An 18,490-nucleotide genomic window follows, 5' to 3' on the forward strand; every position below is an offset into this window, starting at 1 on the left:
CTGAATTGTAACTAAGTAAAGAAAATTCTATGAACAGTGGGGATAATGCAGTATAAAAAACGTCCCCTCCTGATGATGAGGCTCAAGGCAATTTCAAAACCTGGAACCTCTTTATTAAATGAGCAGCTGGTTCACTGATTATGTAATAGCTTTTAAATATCCAGTGAGTTAAATGAGTTTTATGATGGATTTGAAGCTCATTCTGTTTGGGGTCAAGTCCTATGAGTGCTACTAACAGTACAGATAGTTTACGTTCTTGATTACAAATCTCCTGAACATCTTAGAAGTTCAACGGCAGGTAAGAAAGGTATAATACTGGACATAGTGTCACATGTTCCAGTCATGTAAAATGTTGGTTGATGCCAAGCTGCATAGCATGCCCCTACCGAGTCTTAGAGCAGCCCTGGTGGTGTCGTGGCTTACATGTTGGGTCATGGTCACGGTCATGTAACCACACAGTCTACAGTTTCAAACCACTGCTACTCCTTGGGAGGAATATGAGACTTTCAACTCCCGTACAATCTAAGAAACCAGAACGACCAGCTGTATTCTAAAGCAATAGGGTCTCTCTCTATAAGTCAGAATTGAGTCAAAGGCAAATAGTTTGATTATAGTTTATCTCCTCTTGAGAAGTCCTGGTGGTGTAGTGGGTTACAAGATAGGCTGTCAACCACAAGGTCAGCAGTTTGAATTTACCCGTTGCTCCAAGAAAGCAAGATGAATATTTCTGCTCCCATAAATATTTACAACCTTGGCAACCCACAGGTGCAGCTATTCCCTGATCTAGAGTTTGAACTTGACTAGATTGGCGTGAGATTTTACTCTACTCGACTTAGAGGTGAAGATCTCATAGACAGCACTCCTTTCTTTCTCAGTAATTGCATTGCTGAATTAAAGCTTCCTTCCACAGTAGAATTTGATATAAATTTTAACTATTCTGTGCCCTCTTAGAACAACATGAAATTAATCCACTTATTGGGAACTTCACCTAAGAGGGTTTACTATTGAATAAAAATTGAACAAAACTCTTTCTCTTTCCTTTCAATGTATGTCACACAGGCTTTGTCCTGTGTTATTGCTAGCAGAGAATATCCAGTTTCTATTTTGTTGAAACTGAGCTCAAATACCATTAAGACTGTTTGTATAAGATTTTCTACCACCCTCTTTTTTTCTACCATGATTTTATAGCGTATTACTAATTTATGAAAAATTCATAATCTACTTAGAAAAATACTTTAGTAAAATTTTGGACAGATATCAAATGAAGTATAAAAGCAAAGAACTATTATCTAAAATACATTAGCTATTATGATAATCAGAAGTTTAAAATACAAAGATAATGTAATATTTTAACAGATTTTTTTCAAAGAAAGTTTAGATATAATGTGAGTTGATTCAGATAGCTTAAATTAGAATTGATACTTTTGGAACACATGGAAACCTGCTGGTGGTTAATTTTAATTAATTCAATCGTATTATAAGAATCTGAATTAGAAAATAAAGATCATTATATAGTAAATTAAACTATTTCAGGTACTAATTACTACTTACCAGACTATTCAAATGGCATTTAAAATTTGGGGGATTTTTGTACATTGTCAAATTAATAGATAATTCAATCTGAATGCAATTAATTTTAGAAATACATGATATTGTTTATGGTGGTGTTCAGTGCCACTAAGTTGGTTCTCATTCATAGCAAGCATGCAATCATTCATACAACAGAAAGAAGCGCTGCCTACACGAGGAACAGTCACCACCTGGTCCCGTGCAGGCCTCATCAGCAGGCATGTGTTTGAGCCCACTTTATAGTCACTGCGTCAGGCCATCTTGTCGAGGGCTTTCCCTTCCGTTCACCTTTGTTAGGGATGATGTCTCTGTCCATGGAGTCATACCTCCTAGAAACGTGTCAAATCCATAAGAATGAACATCCGGGCTGTACTTATTCCAATACAGATTTGTTAGTTGTTACCCATATATTCATTCTTATACTGAATATATGAAAAATGTAAACTAGCACAAGGAATGTTGAGTTTAGCAGTGGTATGGCCTTGTTTTATAAAGTGGGCAGCATATTCATAATCAGAAGACCAACACTTCTACCCATTGCTCTTTACTTGTCCTTCTCTGTTCTCCTCCTAAGACTTGAGTCCTCTTGCAGTCTCAGTTCAGGGTCTCTTCATCCACCATTTCTTCCTACCAAGAACAGCACCCTTCTCGTGTCTTGTTAATTCAAGTACTGCAGCTTGAAATGAGAGGTTATTGGGAGCTATATTTGGTCACTCATTTCTCAGATGAAGGGATAAATGTGGATTATTTTCTTAAGTGAGTTTTCTCATTCTAGTTCAGACTTGCCTACTCGCTCAGCAAATGCTGGCACTGCCTGCATCACAAGCTACCTATAGTCTTCACCTTCACCAAAATGAATTCTACTTAATTCCAAAGACTACGCAGCATGCTACTGGACGTGGATAATGCCTATATATATTATTAACATAACCTATCTTACCTGAAATTGAATAATCTTGATCTCGCTGTTCTAAAAGGCATTGGTCAACTGTAAGTGCCTGTACATACTACACCCACTGCCTTTGAGTGGATTTCAATTCATAATGAACCTGTAGCATGGAGTGAAACTGCCCATCAGGGTTTTTGTACATCTGTACATCTTTATTGGGACAGCCTGACTGACTGGGACATCTGTCTAATCATCCAGAATGGGTGGGAATTCCCCAGTGTAGATTGACAATTGTTTTGATGCCAAATTCTGCTCATCTTGATGTACACACACGCACACACACACACACATCTATCTACCTGTTTTTCTAAAGCCTTCTGTTTTCATTCTATCATATTGCCTCTTAATTTGTTGTATCTGATGGTTGCATTCATGGTGATAACTACTGGAGAAAAATGTATCAATATTTTCTGAATTGGCATTTTTCCTTTCTTGGCATACATCTCCTTAAAACTGGGTATGAAGAAATGACTTGTTTTATGCTACTGTGGGAAAGGACTTGGAACGAAGTGTACATGGCCTGCCCTAGCACTCATGACCGCAGAACTTGGCATGCCATCCCAAGCATGTGGAGCACATCCACAGTCTGAACATGGGACAGGTGCCTAAACTACATCCTATTCCACGTAGGAGGATTCTCCCCCCAAACATCTACCCCCCTTCCCCCAATAAGTGCTCATATAAAGCTGTCACCTACAGATGCCTGTGCCTCAAGTATGCTTCTCTCCAAGAGCATTTGCTCCCTTGTCCCTTAGCTGAAGGAGTACTAGCACCTCTTGTCTCCTGCAGGCTTGGAACTCCCTGTGAAGTATTCCCCTTGAGGGCTTGGAATATTCAAGATTAGTGCAGCGCCCATTTGTTGGCGTGTTTGCATAACAAGAGGTTTTCTTTTTAAAAATAATTTAATTGGGGGCTTTTATAGCTCTTATGCCAATCCATACATCCATCTATGATGTCCAGCACATTTGTACACAGATTGCCATCATCATTTTTAAAACATTTCCTTTCTACTTGAGCACTTGGTATCAGCTCCTCAGTTTTTCCCCTCTCCCCCCCACCCTCTTTCCGTCATGAACCCTTGATTATTTAAAAACTATTAGTATTCTGTCATGTCTTCCACTGACCAATGTCTCCCTTCACCCACTTTTCTGTTGTCCATTTCCCTGGGAGGGGGTTATCTGTAGATCATTGCAATCAGTTCCCCTGTCTCCCCTCACTTTCCTATTACCCTCCTGGTATCACTACTCTCATTATTGGTCCTGAGGGGTTTATCTGTCCTGGATTTCCTGTGTTTCCAGCTCTTATCTGTACCCGTGTACATGCTCTGGACTAGCTGGATATGTAAGGTAGACTTGGGGTCATGATAGTGGGGGATAAGAAGCATTAAAGAACTAGAGGAAAGTTGTATGTTTCATCAGTGCTCTACTGCACCCTGACTGGCTCATCTCTTCCTTGTGACCCTTCTGTAAAGGGATGTCCAATTGTCTACAGATGGGCTTTGGAACTCCACAGTCCCTCTCATTCACATTGATAGGACTTTTTGTTCTAGGTTATGATGCCTGATACCTGATCCCATTGACCCTCATGATAACATAGCTTGATGTGCTTCCTCCATGTGGACTATGTTGCTTCTCAGCTAGATGGCCGCTTGTTTATCTTCAAGCCTTTAAGACCCCAGAGACTATATTTTTAGATGCCCAGGCACCGTTAGCTTTCTTCACTACATTTGTTTATACATCCATTTTGTCTTCAGCAATCATGTTAAGAAGGTGAGCATCATCAAAAGCAGGTTATTAAAACAAAGTGTTCTTGCATAACAAGAGGGTTTCATGCCTCAAGAGCAATGAAACCACAGTGTTGGATAATCTCAGGTTATTCTTCCTCTTCTTCCCTGTACCCTCTTTTCTTTCTTCGCTGTCTTCTTTAATTGGTTACTTTGCTCCACAGGACCATTGGACTGTGGGGCTGGATCACATATCCAACAAAATGTGAGTCAAAGCAATGTGAACTGGCACATTTAAAAGCTAGTAATGTCCTGTAAGCTAGATTGCTATTGCTCCAACACCCCAGGATATAAGAGGTAGAAGTAGGACAAGTGTGATGGTGGGGCAGAAAGAAGGTAAAAGGAAAAAGAGGAATGATCTAGGAAGCAAAGCTATGGATAGAGGTATAAACATAGGTGTGTACCTATGCAAATACATAAATTCATGAAAATAGAGGTATTGGCCTATGTACATATATTTATATGGCAATACGTGGAGGTAGTGGACAGACTTAAGGTTTCTGCTCATACCCTCCCTCAGTGCAAGAATACTTTGTCCTAGCAAACTGGCATTATGTGATGCTCACCCTCCCAGCACAATCACTGAAGACAAAATGGGTGCATAAGCAAATGTGGTGAAAAAAGTGGATGGGGCCCTGCTACCAAAAGGTATAGCATCTGGGGTCTTAAAGGCTTAAAGTTAAACAAGCAGCCATCTAGAAGAGAAGCAACAAGCCCACATGGAAGAAGCACACCAGCCTGTGCAATAATGAGGTATCTTTGGGACTGCATAACAGGCATCAGAAGAACCATAACAAACAAACAAACATATTGTTGAGAATGAGGGGGGTTGGAGCAGAAACCCAAAGCCCATCTCTAGACAATGGGACATCCCTCATAGAGGGGTCACAGGGAAGGGATGAGTCAAGTAGGGTACAGTAAAACACCAATGAAACACAATATTCCTCTGGTTCCTTGAGGCTTCCCCACTCTCCACTATCATGACTTCAGTACTGGCTTTCACTGCGGGTTAGACCGGAGCATGCATACAGTTTCAGATAAGAGCTGAGGACACACAGAGCCCAGGTACAGGAATGAGAACAGTGATCCCAGACGTATAGGGAGAAGGTGGGGAGAGGTGGGGAGGAAGGGAGTACCGATCACAATGATCAACACGTAGCAAAACACCCCCCTTTAGGGGTTGAACAATGGAAACCATGGGGGAAGGGAGACAGTGGTTGGTGTAAGATAGAAAACTAATAATAATTTATAATTTTTCAAGGGGTCAGGAGGGTGGAGGGTGGAGGAAGGGATAAAAGAGGAGCTGATACCAAGGGCTCAATAGGAAGTAATTGTCTAGAAAAGAATGATGGCAGCATATGTACAAATATGCTTGATACAATTGATGCATATGGGTTATTATGAGTTGCGAGAGCCCCTGACAAGATTATATCTTAATAAAACAAAAGCAAAGCTAGTAATGTCTCCATTCACGTATCTCTTTCCATAATAAACCCTAAAACCTGTGATGGTGAAATTACAATTTGGCAGGCTTCTGCTCCTCACTGAAACTGTTAGTTACAAAGTGAAAAATCAGTCTTTATAGTTTTACTAAGATTTGGAGATTGCTTGTAAATAATCAAACCTAGCCTTCTGTGACAGTTATAGTAACCCTCATCAACATTTAAAAAATTCACTGAACCTTGAAAAACTATTGTTGTCTTTATAATCTTTATCCTTTCGATTATCATTTCATTGTATTAGAAATATTCTTATATTTACTAATGGGGTACAACATAGTAATTTAGGAGGATGGTACAGGGCCAGGTGGTATCTCATTTGTTGGACTTAGGGTCCTCTAAGATGGAACCAACTGAACAGCACCGAACAGCAACAGCAGGGCTTCTGGGAGATTTTTGACATTTTTACGCATACAACTTCATACACAAGTTACACATAACTTGTTGTCTATTTACCTTGTACTGAATTTCTAAACAGAAAATACATTTTGAAACCGATAGCTCCTGTTTATTATTTCTACAGATGCCTTTGCTGTGACTTATTTAAAATGCTTGAAGACATTTGGAGGAGGACGAAGTTTGTAAGTTGTAATATACAAGCAACATAATGTATATATATCCAGTAATTTGTGACACATAGACATTAATCCATAATGTAAGCTACAAAGCTAAATAAAGATAAGTGAAATATCAAGAAGAGCAGGTATGAATTGATGTAAGTATAAAGACCATCAAGAGACCTAAAGTTCATAGTATTTTAAAAATGTACATACTGTAAATACCTAGCATTCATGACACACTGAATGCAGGGAAGACTTTGGAAATAGTTAGTATTCACATGCTCTTACTTTGACCACACATTGGTGATGACCATTCTGGCCTCATATGTCCTAGACTAAAGAATGCAATAAAATACATAGTTTCTCATTGGAATAGCTGTTGAATACAAAGATTGAAAATGGCTTCTGCATCAGTCCTTGGATGCAGAAAAGGTACGTGCTAGTCCTTGGATCTTTCTGTTGAACTTCTTTACCAAACCTCAACAGCTTTGGCGCCTGTCACCATACTCACCGCTCACGGAATAATGTGGTTGTGGCGAGAGGAAGACACACCGAGAGTGCGAGAGAGAGTACTCAGGCAATGCTGTTGAGACACTTCTGACTAATAGCACCCTATAGGACAGGGTAGCACTTCCCCTGTGGAGGTTTAGGACAAAACTGTAACTCTTTAAAGTTTCATCTTTCTCCCTGGTAGCAGCTGGTGGTTTTGACGTTCCGGCCTCACGGATACCAACCCAATGCCTAAACCACTACAACTGTTAGGGCTGGAAACGAAATCTATAAACATCACACAACCAGAGACTTGGTAGGATGGTCTTTTTGGCACTCTGTTGGCACTCATGATCTTTCGTGGACACTGTACACTGTCTCACGTGTCTTATCATCACATATTTTATTTGTTCCTCACTGTGTGTTTCATAAATTAAGTAAAGAATGTTATTTGAGCCTTTTAACTTGTTATATTAGCCTTTCTATTCTGTGACCTCTAGAGTGTGGTCTACCAATGCATTTGGAAAATAGAATGATATCAAGGTCATTTATCCATGTCAGACTTCTTAATAACAGGCAGCATTAATTTAATCCTGCTGCACAGTCTGTGAAATGTAAAAAAAATCAAATCCTAAAAACCAAGGGACAGGTATTAAAGGTTTATCACAACCAGAATGAATATATTTTTTTTGTCTAAGGTATGGAACAAAAATGATTTTTTCTCCACATCCCACTGTCATTGAGTTGATTCTAACTCATGGCGACCTCATGGTGAACTCATTGGATTTGCAAGAGTGTAAACCTTTCTGTGAGCAGATACTGTCATCCTTCTGCTGGCTTCAACCAAAGATTTTGCAGTTAGCAGCCCAATGCTGAACCCATTGTGCCACTGAGACTACTGATTTTCCTAGGGATACTTAATATCTAAAAAACAATTATGTTCTGATATATTGTTCCCATTTCAACTTAAACAGAAAAGATAATAGCACACAGAAAAATGTTGCTAAAAGAAAGAGACCTCTAACTCATAAAAATACTAATTTAGAATCCACTGATTAATAAAATTATGCCTGCTTTTGAGAATCCAAAGTTAGCCTAAATAAATCCTCATAGAAGACAATGAGAGATACTAAAACTGACACGTTGAGGTTTGCTATTATCAGTGATGTATGATCTTGGAAAACTGTTGGCCCATCTTGTTATATTCAGGGTGCGCTTATTAGATAGATAATATTCAAGTATTGAGCATGACTTTCATAAAAGTTTCAACCACTGACCCTTATTGCAATAATGTGGGGAAGCATCTTACTGAAAGAACACAAACTAAATGGAGACTTTATGGCAGTCGGACTGTGGTGACTATTGCTCTTCCGACTAGAGCTCACAGGTTCATATAGCAAGAACTGCCTCAGTGCTGGACATTCCACTGTACTATCTCTAAGGCAGAAGATCATTCTCTGTTCTGGCTTTAACATTTGTCAAAACCTAATGTATTTATTTTATTTCTCTAAATAATTTCTCAAAGAAAATGATGAACTATGAAGATAGCATCGTCAAGCCCATGCAACTTTAATCAAATTGATGATAAGGATATTCTATGGGTTTTTCATAAACATTTTTTGGCATAAAGGTTCAACCATATGTAACATTTTATAAGATAATGTGGCAATTACGACTGAAAAAAAGTCTCTCCTCAAGGTTTTTATGTCTAGATGGGTAAAATCTGTTCAAAAAGGAGATAAAATATGTATATAAAAGAAAATTGCAAAAAACAGATAATGATAGATGTATATTGAAATTCAGAGGAGGAATCCAGAAGCAGACATTTTGGCATAAAAAAGGAAAGTGTCTGTAAAGTTTGTGTGGGATTAGAAACTAACAGATGGGTAAAAATAGAGAACTTAATGTCATTACAATGAAAAGCATTTACCAAGTGTTCAGACAAGTTCAGAAATTAATTTTCTTTATCATTAAGTGCATGGAAATAAAAGTAAACTTAATAATTCTTCTATTTTAAAATCACACTTGGAATTTTTAATCTTATGGTAAAATACTCAAATGCAAATGTATTTAGACACAAAGCATATATTGACAGTATAAATTTCCATCTGTGGAGCAAAACTGCATAGGTATTCTTAAAGTATTTTAAAAATATAACTTAGTTTGATATAAATATGGTTATGGAATATAAATGAAGCCCTGGTGGTGTAGTGGTTACACGTTGGTCTGTCAATCTTAAGGTCAGCAGTTCGAAACTGACAGCAGATCTGTGAAGAAAGATACAGTTACAGTCTTAGCAAAGGTCACTGTGAGTTTGCAGCTTCTGCATGTCAATGAATGATGAATTATAATAATAATTATAAGTATTATAGCCCCACAATTTTATTCTCTTGAATTTTCTACTTCAAATGCTATAAGCTCCAATGCAATAAAAATGTTTATTAAAAGCAGTAAAGGAAGCAGCACACCAATGTGTGTGATCATGAAGGGCCGATGGGACCAGATTTCAAGCACCAAAGGTGGGGGCGTGGGGGTGGGGCAATCATATCATTGTGAATGAGGGGAGCTCATGATGGGGACCCAATGCTCATCTGCACACAACTGGACATCCCTTGCAGAGGGGTAGTGGGGAGAAGATGAGTCACTCAGGGTTCAGTGTAGCAATAATGAAACTCACAACCTTCCTCTAGTTCTTAAATGCTTCCTCCCCACAACTATCATGATCCCAATTCTACCTTGTAAACCTGGTTAGACCAGAGGATGCACAGCAGTACAGATGGGAACTAGAAACAGGGAATCTAGGACAGATGAACCGCTCAGGACCAGTGGTGAGAGTGGAGATACCGGGAGGAAAGAGGGGTTAGAAAGGGGGAACCAATCACAAGGATTTACATATAACCTCCTCCCTGGGGGATGGGCAGCAGAAAGTGGGTGAAGGGAGACACCGGGCAGTGTAAGATAAGATAAAATAATAATTTATAAAGTATCAAGGGTTCATGAGGGAGGGGGCGCTACGGGGAGGGAGACAGAGGGGAAAAAGGGAAATGAGCTGATTCGAGGAACCCAAGTGGAAAGCAAATTTTGAGAATGATGAGGGCAACGAATGTCTAAGTGTGCTTTACACAATTGATGTATGTGTGGATTGTGATAAGAGTTGTATGAGCCCCAATAAAATGATTTTTTTTTAAACTTAGTAAAATAACAATATACATTCTTTGGGTGCCATTAGAAATGTTGGAACAATGTGAGCCTGTTAAATTTTTAACTATTTTGACCTATTCTGAGTAGATTAAAAGGCATTGTTTTGTACGGTCTTAAGCTGCTAACGTTATCAGTTCAAACTCACCAGCTGTTCCATAGGAGAAAGGTGAGGCTTTCAGTTCCTGTAAAGATTTACAGCATCAGAAACCCATAGGGGGGAATTCGATGCTATCCTGTAATGTTGTTATGAGTCTGTACCGACGGGAAGGAGGTGGATTTTCTCTTTGAGATATTAACAGAATTGCATACACATGCATGGATTTCTGGGAAATACCAGGTGCTTTTGTGTTGCCAAAGAGCTCTGGTGACAAAGTGACTAAGTACTCAGTTGCAACCAAAAAGTCAGAGGATGAAAACCCATCCGCCACTCTGAAGTAAAGATGTGGTAGTTGCTGTCCTTAAAAGTAGTAGCCCGGGATGCACTCGGAGCAGTCAGTTCTTCTCCGTACCAAAGTGTTGCTATAAATCGGAATCTGTTTTACGGCTCAGGTTGAGTTTGGTTTGATTTGATCGTCAGACCCCTGGCCCAAGAAATCCCTTGAAGAAACAGCAGTACTTGCTGTCTGGTGTACTCTATCCAACTCTGTTGTGACCCAAACCACAACCTATCTATTGTTCAGGAAAAAAAAAATCCTCTTTCCTACTGAGCATTCATGTAGTCACACACATCTCATGTACATACTCTTAGCAACCTCATCAATTCTTTGGAGATGTATCCCAAGATAAAACTTAGTTAATCCAAGACTAGTGAAAATTTTCAGTTCACTTTACTGAAGTGGCTATAAAAGATAGTGGGAAAAGTCCATAATTTTTAAATTTCAGTTTCCCAGAAACATTTTGAAGACCTCTAATGCACAATAAACTAACTTTTAAGATAGATAACAATTTATTAATTTCCATCAAAATTTAACTAATAAATGTTTTACAAAAAGGAGGAATAAGTTTTCTTTTTAGAAGAAAATTCTAATAATTATCTCTATGAGGCACTTTCTAAGTACTTCATACATATTAAGTAATGAAATCATTACACTAATGTAAAACCAATGCTCTTATTACTCTAATTGTATACACGAGGAAACAGAATGACCCAAGGAAAGTAGCAGAACTGGAATTGAAACTCAGAAAACCTGTCTTTAGTGGATTTCAATTACTCTAATATACTGACACTCTATGTGGAATCATCTGTCAGTTTGTTTAACTGTAGAAGTCTGAGTGCTGCTTATAGGGAATCTTTATCTGATATCTCAAATACCAGCAGGGATATTTAAAATACCAGCAGGATCACCCGTCATAAACAAGTTTCAGTGGAGCTTAGACTAACAGCACAGTATGACGAAGGAATAGGTGGTCCACTGTTAAGGGATTAGCCACAGAAAGCCTGTGGGTATCAGTAAATACCCACAGCAACTAATAACTGAAGATGAATTCCTCAGGTTGGAAAACACTTAGGATAGAAATAGGGAAGAATTGCCCCCTCAGAGTAGAGTCTACTTAAAAGAAATGCATGGAGTAGTTTGGGGACCTTTATTTGCTGTAAGACATGACGCAAAATGAGGATCAAGAACTGCCAACATCCATTTCAAAGATTATGTAATTGTTTGGTTTTATGTTTTAATGTTCGATGAAAATACATAACAAAGTAGACACTCCTTCAACATTTTTTACAGATACATACTCTTCCTTGACAAGGGTTACATGCTACGTGTTGTGTCACCATTCCATTTGTGACCATTTCCTTTAACTGCTATTAACGTTGATTCTGTATGTTGAGTTCCGGTCTCTCTGTTAGCATAGCATATGCTCCTCTTCCTTGGATGAAGGATATGTTGATAAGAAGTTTGGGGGACAAGAAGAGCCAAAGCTGTGTGCATAAAGTTCATTTCATTTGTTTGGAGAAAGGGCATATGTTCCTTTGCAGGCGACAGAGAGCACCGTCAGCTGAAGCTTATTAAAGGCAATTTAAGTAATGAACTGTTATTGAGATGTCTGTAGTTGTAAAGCTACATACATTTCCTAACTGACAAGAAGAGAAAACCATTATTACCCTAAGTTTTACTGCCCGTACGGTATCATGAAATTTTGGTTGAGGGCTTGAATAATGGTAGAAACTTCAGTTGTACATTGAAAGCTATCTGTAAGAACTACATCAAAACTGGGAGACACTATAGGAAATAAAAGTTTCAGCTGTGTTTCTTCTGACCTTCCAAATTATTTGAGCACCTCCCCAAATGAGCTTAACCAGAAGCCACACAAAAAGGATACTTCAATAAAGATAAATTCTCTGCGTAAATGAAAAAGAAGACAGTACAAAAGATCTAAGGAGGGAAAAGGGATAATAAAATCCTATTGTCTCGTGAGGGCGGGAGGGGGAAGAAGTGGGGAGCAGATATCAGGGGCTCAAGTGGGAAGAGAATGCTTTGAAATTGATGATGGCAGCATTTATGTGCAAATATGCTTGACACACTGGATGACTGTATGGATTGTGATAAGAGATGTAAGAGCCTCCAATAAAAGTATTTAAAAAATAAACAAACTTGTCAAGAAAATCCCCACTCTTAGCAGCCCTATAGAACTGCTACTCAGAACTTCTAAGACTATATTTTTACAGGAGACAGCTTCAACTTTGTCTTTTAATCCCCTGTGCCACCAAGGCTCAATGAATTTGCCTAAGTGGGCACAAATATAAGAGATCTCGGGGAGTAAAATCCCTATGATTGGGTGTCTGTCATATACAACTTACAGACCTCTCTTAGTGTGTCACCAGTAATCAATCACAAGAGACATTTTACTGTATTTGGAATTACCTTTTGGAAGCTTTACTGTGCTAGTCTGACTGCTCCGGGGCATTCAGTTCATCACAATCCCCACCCAAAACAGCATCAACAAAACAACAAAAAAGCTTTGCAATCAAGTCAATTCTGACTGACATCAGCCCGACAGGACAGAGTAGAACTACCCTTGTTATGAATTTCCAAGGTTATGAATCTTTATGGGGCAAAACTTTGATCTTCTGCCGAGCAGCTGGTAGATTCTAACTGATGGCATTGCTGCTGACAACCCAAGGAGTAACCCACTATGCAAATGTGTAATACGTGCATGTTTATGTGATCTTTCAAATCAAGTGTGAGTACAAGGGAAGATGTGGAGAAATTTAGATTCCCTTCATGGAAACCTGGATGGATGCTGCCACTATTTACCAAGAAAAGGACTGTAGAAGACAGCAGGCTTGAAGAAGGACTAAGTTTGGAGTTGAGAAAAGAAAGATAATCAATTGCATCAGAATTTCATTCTGTTAAATTATTGTTTCATTAGAGTCTTATTAAGGCAATCTAGTTGCCAAAGGCTTTATGTAATAAAGCTACAAAGTTACTGTGTTACTTTATTTGAAGAGAAGGAGAGCATGCTCAGAAGAACATGATAATTTCAGAACTAGCAATAATTTACTCTGAAAAAATAATCTTTACAGTGAAAATGACTGTCCCATCTGGAGCAGGACAACTGCAGAGAAAAACTACCCTGCAGGGATCTCTGTCCCCAGGGTTTCAGGTTCCCTGGCAACACTTCCAAAGAGTGTTAATGTGGTCTCCAGAAACGAAAGTAGGATTTTAAAGCATCGTAAGCACAATTTGACATAGCTGTGGACTGATAAAGCTGTATTATTTGCCCCAATTCTGCACCACCACCCCAACTCCTCTTCATTTGTATGAAATGGTTTTTTTGGCTTTGTACTGTGCCTCTGGGTCTTAAAATCACAGGTTTATCAACTTTTTTACTATTATAAATTACTCATTAATAGACACCTTTCTTTTATGGTAGACAAAAATATCAAAAATCACTACCTTAAAGGCAATGGGAATCTTTTAAGCCTTTGGCTACTGTTTCCATAACTTTCTAGAATTTAGGCTCATGATAAATGACTCATCAGTTGCCCTAAAAAAGTGTTGCAAGTTTAAAAAATATTTTGTTGATATCTAAAAATTATTACTCCTTACTTTAACCTTAAATTTCAATTTTCATCCTTTTTGGGGGCCAATGGTATTTCTTTCCTTGTGGTTTCTTTATATATTTTTTTTACCTACTATAGTCTAATAACTTTATTGATTTATGTTTGGGCCGGGTCCAGACTGGGCAGCCCCTGCCTCCTCTCTGGCTCCTCAGGAAGATGAAACTTCACAGCCCCCATTCCCAGCCTCTTGGGAATATGGGAAGATGGATGACCCATTGAACTATGCAACTCCTGCCCCAGCACCCCAGGAAACTATCTACCTTCCCAGGCCTGTCTGTATAGCCCCTTCCCCAGCACCTCAAAGAGCTGGTCTGCAAACAACAAGATAACCTCCCAAGGATCGCATCCTGACTCAAGGCCCTGCAGCTGCAAGCAATAAAGAGTCTCCCTCTGTCAACATATACTTCCTTAGCTCGAACCCTATATATCTCCCACCGCCTCACCAACAAACTGCCACTTCCCTGACACGGAACTCGGAACTCGTCCGGGAGTTTTCCCTCGCCTTAACAAAGCCTCGCTATACTTCTCATTCCTGACTAAGCCTCATCTCCTTCTGCACCTTCGTCTCCAACCTCTCAATTTACGTGAGCACTCCATATATTAAATATGCAACCATAAATGTTAGAAATATTTATCCTAGTTTATTAAACTTTTAATTTTATATATGTTTCTTTGGGTGTTTACAAATTTTATATGATAATGAGAGATATCACTATTTTTCTTTGTGATTTGTTTTCCTGCTTTTAACTTAGAGATTGACATCTTGCTTGGGGAAGAATAAGGTCAACAACAAAAAAGAGCCCCAAAGGAATGGATTGAACAGTAGTTGTAACAATGGGCAAAAACATGACAATAATTCGAGGATGGTATTTGACTGAGCAGTGTTTCGGTCTGTGATGTATGGAGTCCTGATGAGTCAGTGCTAACTCCAAAGAATCTAAGCATACATAACAAGGGATTAATGAAGAAACCTGTGGTCAGAGCTTTTCAAAATGGAATTACTGCAACACTAGCGGCTCAAACCTATCAGCTGTTTCCTGACAGGACGCTGGAGACTGTTTGCTCCTATATAGATTCACAGTCTCAAAAGCCCCAATGATCCCTTCCACTGTCTCTGTAAATTGGAATGGACTATATCACGATTGGTGTAGGAACAGATTAATAATACTTGTTTTCTTGGTTATTTATTACTTAACACTGGACAAATATGCATCTGTGTAAAGTGTGTGTTAAATAAAAACTAGTTATGTTGTTAGGCGACATTGAGTCAGCTCCAACCCATATGGACCCTGTGCCCAACAGAATAAAACACTGCCCAGTCTTACACCAGCCTCACGGGTGTTCCTTATGGACCCCGTGCACAACAGAATAAAACACTGCCCAGTCTTACACCAGCCTCACGGGTGTTCCTTATGGACCCCATGCATAACAGAATAAGACACTGCCCAGTCTTACACCAGCCTCACAGGTGTTCCTGCGTTGGTGGGTAAATCCATCTCCTTGAGGACCCTTCTCGCTTTCCTTGCCCTTCACTTTACCGGGCAGAATGTCTTTCTTCAGGGACTGGTCTCTCCTGACAACATATTCAAAGTATGTAAGATGAAGTCCCCCCATCTTAGCATATGATGTTACCTGTTGACCAGTTGTGAGGATATTGGTCCTCTTTACATTGAGTTTTGTGCATGTCAGAGGACTGCTGTTTCCTTCAGTTGTGCACAGGGTCGCTGTGGTTTGGAGCTGACTCAATGGCACCTAACAACAACAACAACAAAAGTATTCCCTTGTTCTTGCTGCACCTAACAACAACAACAACAAAAGTATTCCCTTGTTCTTGCTGCACAACTGCTTTTTGATCCATGTACAGATTTTGCACGAGCACAGTGAAGTGCTCTGGAATTCCCATTCTTCTCAAGGTTATCCATAGATTTTTTTGATCTATACAGTTAAATGCTTTTACATAGTCAATAAAACACGAGTAACCATCTTCCTGGTATCCTCTGCTTTCAGCCAATAACTAGTTGACATCAGTAATAAATATCCCTTGCTCTGTATCCTCTTCTGAATCCAGCCTGAACTTATGGCAGCTCCCTGTCGATGAAATGCTGTCACCGATGCTGGATGATCTTCAGCAAAAATTTACTTGCATTTGATATAAATGATGTTGTTCTATAACGTGAGCATTCATTTGGGTCACCTTCCTTTGGAATGGGTACAAATATGGATCTCTTCTAGTCAGTTGGCCAAGTAGCTATCTTACAAACTACCTGTTAATGACTACTAATTAGCTTTATAGTTATATTTGATAACTTAATTAGCAAGAAATTAAAACAGGATGGGTTAACCAAGTGACTTCAATAATTACCTCAAATATCACATCAATTGTGAGAATGGCGTAGGACTAGACAATATTCTTTCTATTATACAGTCATAGTATTGCTATAACTCTATGCAAACACAATGGCATCTAACAATAACAACAAACATTTAGTTTTATATAAGGGTGTACAAATTCTGGGATCCACAAAGAAATATGAAAATACACCTATTTTTTCTTACTGAAAACCAGTTGCTTTTGTGAAGAGAATTATGTATATTTATGAAAACAGTGCAGCAGAGCTTCAATTATTGAGGCAGAGTTAATGTTTTCACTCTATTCTGAAGTCTAATGTATTCATTTCAATAAGACTAGAATGTAACCGAAATTTATGAAATATTTGTTCCTATGCAAATTTCCCATAAAGTTATGATACTTTAATATTTTATTTCAGTGAGTTTAATAATTGGATATTTAATTTCAATTATTTATAACTACCCAATGGCTTAAAAGGGGGCCCTCGTGGCATTTGGTTACTGACTGAAAGGGTGGCAGTTCAAACCCATCCAGCTGATTTGCTGGACAAAGACCTGACGGTCTTCTCCAGTAAAGACGCCATCTAGAAAAACCTGCAGGACAGCTCTACTTCATCACTTGGAGGTACTTTGGGTCAAAATGGTTCACTGACAACCTAACAACAATGCAACTATTTGGAATGAAAGAATCAATATTCAAACCGTGCAACTTAAGAAATTGCATTGCTGAAGAAGGTGTAGGGTATGAGTGAAGCAAGTAACTGACACAGAGAGGATATCTCGGTAGGTTAATCAATACTAGAAGGGAATTCTGGTCATAGTAAGCTCACTTTGCTAAGACCAAGGGCCACCTTGATGACCCAGCACCAGTATTTTAAATTCCTGAAGTACAGAATCATGACTAAATACATTTGTGATCGTTAGGTTTTGTGCTAACTTGGCTAGATCAGGATTCTCAATGGTTTGTCACTTAAGGTCTAGTTATTGCCAGTGCGATTATCAACTCTATGATGGTTTCTGCTGTGAGCAGCCAGTCAGTTTTAAGACAGGGTTTAATGCAACCACTTTACATGGGTCAAGGCCTTGATGTAATTCTAAGGAAGTTTCCTCAATGGGGTGACATACTTCCTATATTAGTAGATTCTGTGAAAAATCTTGTTTGCTCTGGTCCAGATCCTGTGTCTGGCTCAGCAACTTCTAGTTCATTAGATGTGAGCCAATAGCCTGCTATATTGTCTGCAGATTTAATCCTGGGAGTTAACAATTGACCTCCTGAATCTGAATTCAGTCACCTCCCAGTCATAAACTTGACTGCTGGGCTTGGATTCATCTGCCTTTGCTGTCACTAGCCTATGGTGCTTATCAGCCACCCATTCCCCCAGGCCTCTCTGCAAATCAGGGGAAGTCGCCAGCTTAAAATCTGACCCACAGTCCTAGAATCCGCCTGGACTCAGACTCGACCGGCTCAGTTCTTCACTTCTACAATATCTATCTCCCTGGTCTTGATTCTCTAGTAAACTTACTTTCAGACACGGTAATTGCATTTAAATGTAATTCCTTTTGTTTTCCAAGTAAGAGATAAAAAAGTAAAGTTTTAGTATTTTAGAACAGCGGGAAAAAATATTTTGAATCTTTGTGGTTATTCAGACAAGCCACCCCGATATGTTAGCTACCTGTGATCTCCTTCTTCTTCCAGGATTGTGCGTTAATCCAGAAAACGTTGGAAATCAACAGGATAAACAAAGACAAGGAAGATAGGGCATCAGAGAACCAATCTGAGTGGGAAAGTTTACAATTTGACCTTCTCTTGATACACTTGGGATAATATCTTTAGCAGATGCAATTATTTGACTGTTTGCTTATCTTCAAAGATGGTGGTAGACTCTTATATTCCTAAATTCTTATCTCTTGTAGTATTTTCGATGTTTTAGATTATAATTTTGTTTATTTTGATTGAATAGTAATGCATTGTGTATTTCTAATAGATAATAATGGGCATTTCAGCAAAGTCCATTCTCCTACCTC

The sequence above is a fragment of the Echinops telfairi genome, unplaced genomic scaffold, assembly GCF_000313985.2.
Source record: "Echinops telfairi isolate 266 unplaced genomic scaffold, ASM31398v2 ScPeMD7_5868;HRSCAF=6743_0, whole genome shotgun sequence".
In the NCBI taxonomy this organism is placed as follows: Eukaryota; Metazoa; Chordata; class Mammalia; order Afrosoricida; family Tenrecidae; genus Echinops; species Echinops telfairi.